This window comes from Drosophila erecta, unplaced genomic scaffold (assembly GCF_003286155.1).
Source record: "Drosophila erecta strain 14021-0224.00,06,07 unplaced genomic scaffold, DereRS2 tig00000021-arrow-pilon, whole genome shotgun sequence".
Taxonomy (NCBI): domain Eukaryota; kingdom Metazoa; phylum Arthropoda; class Insecta; order Diptera; family Drosophilidae; genus Drosophila; species Drosophila erecta.
Genome location: NW_020825198.1, coordinates 17,797,907 through 17,803,507, shown reverse-complemented (window position 1 = coordinate 17,803,507; position 5,601 = coordinate 17,797,907). Strand labels below are relative to the sequence as shown.

At 43.5% G+C, this 5,601-nt stretch overlaps 1 long non-coding RNA gene across 1 annotated transcript; it reads right to left on the bottom strand.

Moving 5' to 3' along the window:
• Positions 1-882: 882 nt before the first annotated feature.
• On the bottom strand, positions 883-3,158 carry LOC113563912. The gene is made up of 2 exons (XR_003407691.1): positions 2,935-3,158; positions 883-1,092 (listed from the first exon to the last, which is right to left on the bottom strand). It is a non-coding gene; the product is annotated as an uncharacterized LOC113563912 (long non-coding RNA).
• Between the last annotated feature and the right edge of the window lie 2,443 nt (positions 3,159-5,601).

Sequence of the window (5,601 nt, the reverse complement as noted above, 5' to 3'; positions counted from 1 at the left end):
TCAAGCATCCACTCAAGACCTGTAATCCCAAGAGTAGGTAACTATTTTCCGCAGTGCACATCTCTGCTACTTATTCGGCCGCCTCAGCTGGCGTCGCTGCGTAATTGTAGGTCGCTGTTTTAGCTTGTTGTCGATAATTAGCGCTTGTTACCGCCGCCCGCCCCTCGGCACCCCTCTCCGCCTAGCAATCCCGCAACTAACGCAGCTGAGTTCAGCCTGGTTATTATTTTTATGATCTTGTTGTTTTTCATCCTAGCTCATTGGCCATGACCATGCCCATGCCCATGCCCATGCGCGGAGGCAAAAAGGAAGCGGCTCCCCCGATCACTCACTCGCCGCTTACCCCCTCCAACCTCCTCACCTCACCCTGCTAGTTTTCCTCATTTAACTTGGCATTTTCCATAATTATTTTAAGTAAAACGGTGCGCTCTAGCCGAGACACACACCCCGTGGCACACTCCAAAAAAAGTGGAACATTTTAATGTTCATACCTAACAATCATGTTAAGGGTATTACATTTTTATGCAAATAAAACTATTATACTGACTAAAAATATCTTGTATTTCATATGCCTTCATAGAACTATTCTATTTAATTTGAATATAATTTTTTAAATGTTATTCCTGTATTATCAGTTTAAAGGATATTTTAATCAAATAATGGCTAGACTAAAATAATAGAAAATGTAAGTGATGTTCATCGCATACTTTATAACTAAGTAGTATACTGGAACCTTTTTTATTGAATAATGTTAGCTAAGTGGTTGTATTAATGGCATCCAAATTGGAATATTAGGTATTCCTACAGATCGCCTACTTATCAACATTTTTTCTTAGTGGAGCACCCTGATGATCACCGAGAAATGTAATATTAAACCGAGTAGCAGCAGTTAGTTTTCAATCATGTTCTCGCTCCTTGAGTGTCTCAGCTCCTTCCTTTGGGTATTTTCCCCATGCGAAAAGCTTCTTTTTAGAGTGGGTACTTTATGTTTTTTTCGCTTTGTGCCCCGCAGTTGTTTGAGCATTGAAAGCCGTTAAGGATGCCAGTCGTTTACACCCAGCTATGACTGCAAATCGAAAGGAGCCACTTCCCCTGAAAAAACATGAAGAGTTTGTGGGGCTGTGTATTATAGTAATTACAAAATTAAACTGCCGAGCAGAGATGATCCATAAAATCTTGCCAACACGATCTGTTCACTATGTGGCGCAATATCTTATCGAAATCGGATCAGATCGTATGAGATCCGAATCGCTTTTGTTCTGCATGGGCATAGTAGCTGGCTAAAATGCCCAAGACAGCTTTTCAATAAGGTGCTATTTTGACCATAGCGAGAATTTCGTTGTGGATAATAAAAATGATCAAATTGGAAAGTGGGTTTCGCTCGGTTATTACCTAAAATGAGGAGAGCTCTAAGCAGTGTGTGATTTATTACCAGACGTGAATAAATATCATAACAAGTAATGCTTATAGCTACAGTTAACCCCAATACTAATTAAGTGCACTTTTATTCCTAGAACAAACATTACTCTTCATGCTGGTAAGAAACATAATCCTTTTGAAAAGTACAGCGTTAACCTCGTTCCCACACATTGTGTAGCATTACGAATAGAAAATTCGAATTATTTCCCCGACCTATGGGAATGTACATTTCCTGCACTCATGTGGGTGTTCCACTCGGACCTTTTCCTCGTTTCCTAGATTGCGTGTCAGGGAACAATCAAAACAGATGCAGCCACATCCTTCCACTTTACTGAATTCAGTTCTGGCCAAGTGGGCCACAGTAGTGGACCATTTAGCATGTCAGCAGTAGCTCGGCCCACCTGGTTTGTCATGAGAACTTCAGAGTTCCAGAACTGGGAAGAGTGCTCAAAAGGAGTCCTTAGGCCATGTTCCCTTGTGTCTCCGTGTGTGGACATGTGCAATTTTGTGGAACTATTTGTGAGGTATTTATCCCGTAGAAAGTAAACGACCAATATTAAGACTGTCTCCGGATAAACAAGAGAACGGTAGAATAAAGAGTTCTTAAGCCGTAGAAACGATCGATCAAAATAAATCTCAAATGCGTACGAAACACAAACAGAGCCAGGGAAATGAAAGACGAAAGCCTTACAATTGCACAGACAATTTTCCAATTTTCCACACACTTTGTGTGTGTTTTGGGTAAACAAACGTTTCTCCGTTGCTATTTTTCTTTTGCTTTTTTTGCGTAACAAAGGAGGGAAATGCAGGCCAAAGAAAATTGCCTCCGCTCAAAGGTTTTTGTACCTTTTCGAGGCAGCTGTCAAGGCGAGAAGGTCACGTTAACCCAGTCCAGTCTGCATCGACAGCAGGAAAACGCATAAAAAAGGACAACAGCTGCCGCCTTGCTGAGACTTTGACTCTATATATCTGGGAGACCCATTTCGAAATTTCGAAACGCCTGGCAGGATTCCGGCAATAGTCCTGGCCTTTTTTCCTCAGGGCGATGGACCCCATGGGACGCGAAGGCCATTGGGCCATTGTTAGGCACGGCCAATTGCTTGGAAATTGTGGTGTCCTTTAGGCCAGGTAAAAAGGACTTGCGGCCAAGATCGCTGGCGGAACAAAAAACATTATAGACGTCGGGATAAACACGAAATTGTGCGGTCGCGGTCAAACTGGCCATATATCAATGGCCAGAACCTGCGGTTGACCCAGCCCGAAACTCCGCTTGACACTAATCACAGATCAGGCGTAGAGGCGTTGATTTGTTGCCTTCAGGTAACTTTTCCACTCTTCAACTTTGCAACCCAACTCATTAGAGCCAGCCAGCTGAGCTGCGCTCTTCGCCAACCAGAAAATCTTAATAAATTCATCAAAAATCAGCGAGCTGCATCTCACGATCCTCTCGAACGAAGGGGCCGCTGAAAAAGCTGCCAAAATCAATGCCAGTTGATCGTCAAACAGCGAACTTACAAATATATTTAGCATTTTGTCGCTGCAGCTGGACACGTTTCTGTTCTTTGTAGCCATTTCGAATTCTGGGCATTCTCAGCTCGGCTCTGCGCCGCGGTTCTCCGATTTGAAAAGTCCGTCTGAAGCGCGGCCAACTCGGCTTAGCCGGTTTGCTCCTCTGGTTTCTGGTGGCGGAGGCGTCTTTACACATTTGCATGCTCAAACAGCAATCGATCACAACAGCAACAGCACCGAGCAGCACACACTCGCACTGGAAAACTGCAGAACGCCAGCAGTTGGGCAGCAAACGCGATCAACCGTTCACCAAGTTGACTACAGTGGAAGCTGCCTAAGGGGGTTTTACTTCAATAATAGCTTTCCCTCTGAAGGGTATCTGTTCCATAACCGTCTGTCTTACTCGCCGATACAGAACAATCACTTATGCACATCTGTGTTCTATATTTTCAGTATAGGCAGTATAGTAGAGCAGTATAAAATTCTAAATTCAAATTCTAAAACATTTCTTATATACCTTTTTTTATAATAAAACTACAGTCTAAGTGACATATTGTTATCCTACAAATATTATATTATCATAATATAATTTAACTACGATTAGTAGTTAAAAACTGTGACTACATTCGAAAGTGAATCAAATGCTATCCACTGTAGACAGTATCCACTGTACCGGGTGAATGAGGAGCTGGTTAGCTGCAAACTGGTTTAGTCTGCGTACACATGCAATGGACGATGGTGGCGACCGAGGCAGAGATTTTGTTGTTCCTTAGCTGCTCTTTGCAGCGATCGTTGTACGTACGTTTTTGGTAGTGTTGCATGCCACAGAGCCCTCCCCCTGCACCGCACCCGCCCCCGCAGGAGCTGGCCAAGTGGGGGTTAAAAAAATTTGCAAAAATATTAACGAAACGTAGGCAGAGAGCCAACGGCGGCTGCTGTTCCTGTTGCCACTCTACAGAGAAAACAATTTTGGTTACATATAAATTTCACTTAATATCCGAACAAGGAGTTTTTATTTCGAATTTCCCTGGAGTTGGAAATATAATTTGTACATGCAATTTCGGAAGCCCAGTTCCGTTTTCACTCCTGGTGCAGGTACTTGCTGTTTCTTTCAGTGCAGCTCCCGCTGCAGATCTCCAGTTGAGACCGCATCCGAATCTTGGCCCGATCCATGGGCTGCTGCTCGCCTTTTTCCACTCGCACACATGCAGGCTGCAATTATAGTGAGCTGGGTCTTGGCTTTTTGTCGGTTTGCCGGGGCGGTTTGTTGAACTTTGACAGGAAGTCGAGAGGCCCAGAGAGACAGGCGCATCTCAAGTTGAGGAGATGCTTTTTGGGATGCGATTGGGATGCCTTTGTTGGTCGGGCGAGGGCTGTGGGACATGCAGAGTGGCCAGCAGACAATTGACAATGTGAAAACGATGTCGATTAAGTTGCTGCCAGTCGAAACCCGAAATCCGAAATCTGAAAGGCAAGGAGATCCAAGCTCCGGCCAAAAGGGACGACGATCGCTAAGCGGATCGAGGGAGGGTTTTGCGCAGGGAGGTGTAAATTGTTTTAACAGCCTTGAAGGACGACCAGACGGTAGTTGTCGGTGGCTGGGCTCTCGTTTTCCTGTCGGATAAGTGTGAACAATGCCAGCGGAGGTCACCGAAAGTTGATTGAGGAAATACCTCAAATTAGCAGGGGGTCGAGGTATCAAGCCGAATTAAATTAAATTATGTGTGGTTGGGCAGCGCACTGGTTGGTTATAAAGAAATTAAGTCGCACCAGCCAGCGATTGAGTGCTTAAATATATATTAGAGTTGCCCATGAGCAGAAAACACAGCAGAAAAAATCGACGCCTATTTGGAATTACTCACTTTGTTAATTCCAGCTCACTAAACTCACATGTGCACTTATGGATTTAATTCTACGAAACCCTTCGAACATATTGTTGAAATTGAATGTTTTCGATAGTCAAATAATCAACCTGACGAAGCAAATTTGGCCAAGTTACCACTCAAAAACTAAACACCAACTTTCATATTCAAGAAAACGATTTCGCCTTGGAACGCGTGAACAATAATAATGTTGCAACCCAATTATATTATGCAAAACCTTTCAACTTGGGAAATCTCTTGTGGCATGCATTTTATATGTCGCTGATCACTGTTTTATGGTTAAATCGGTGAAAAGAACGCTAAATGAGTTTGGATAACAGCGCGAGAATCAATAGCACTCCCACATTATCCACTTAACTTGGAAGCGATCTTCAGATTCTTAATGACCTCATCCCTTGGCACCTCCACCTTAATCCTTTGCTGTCTTCTCATAGCCATCTCGATCCTTACTCCAAATCAATATTATACGCCTCCTCCTCTTGACCATTATCCACTTGAATTCGAAATCGCAAGCAAACACAATTTTAGCTAAGCACTTGAGCCCACTCGAAGTATCGAAGAAAAGGACTTTGTCTCATCAACTCCGCTTATGGTCGAGTATATCCAACGACTTGCGTTCTTCACCCTGACGAAACTACCCATTCCCTCAATCATTCAATCAATCAGCAGCTGGCAAAACCAATTGTAATCAGCCAAAAGGAAACTTAAGTCCAACTTATTGAACGGCAAAATGCATTAGACGGATACCTGTGGGCCCCTCGCATTTTCCCCTTCATGGCTGACAAATCAT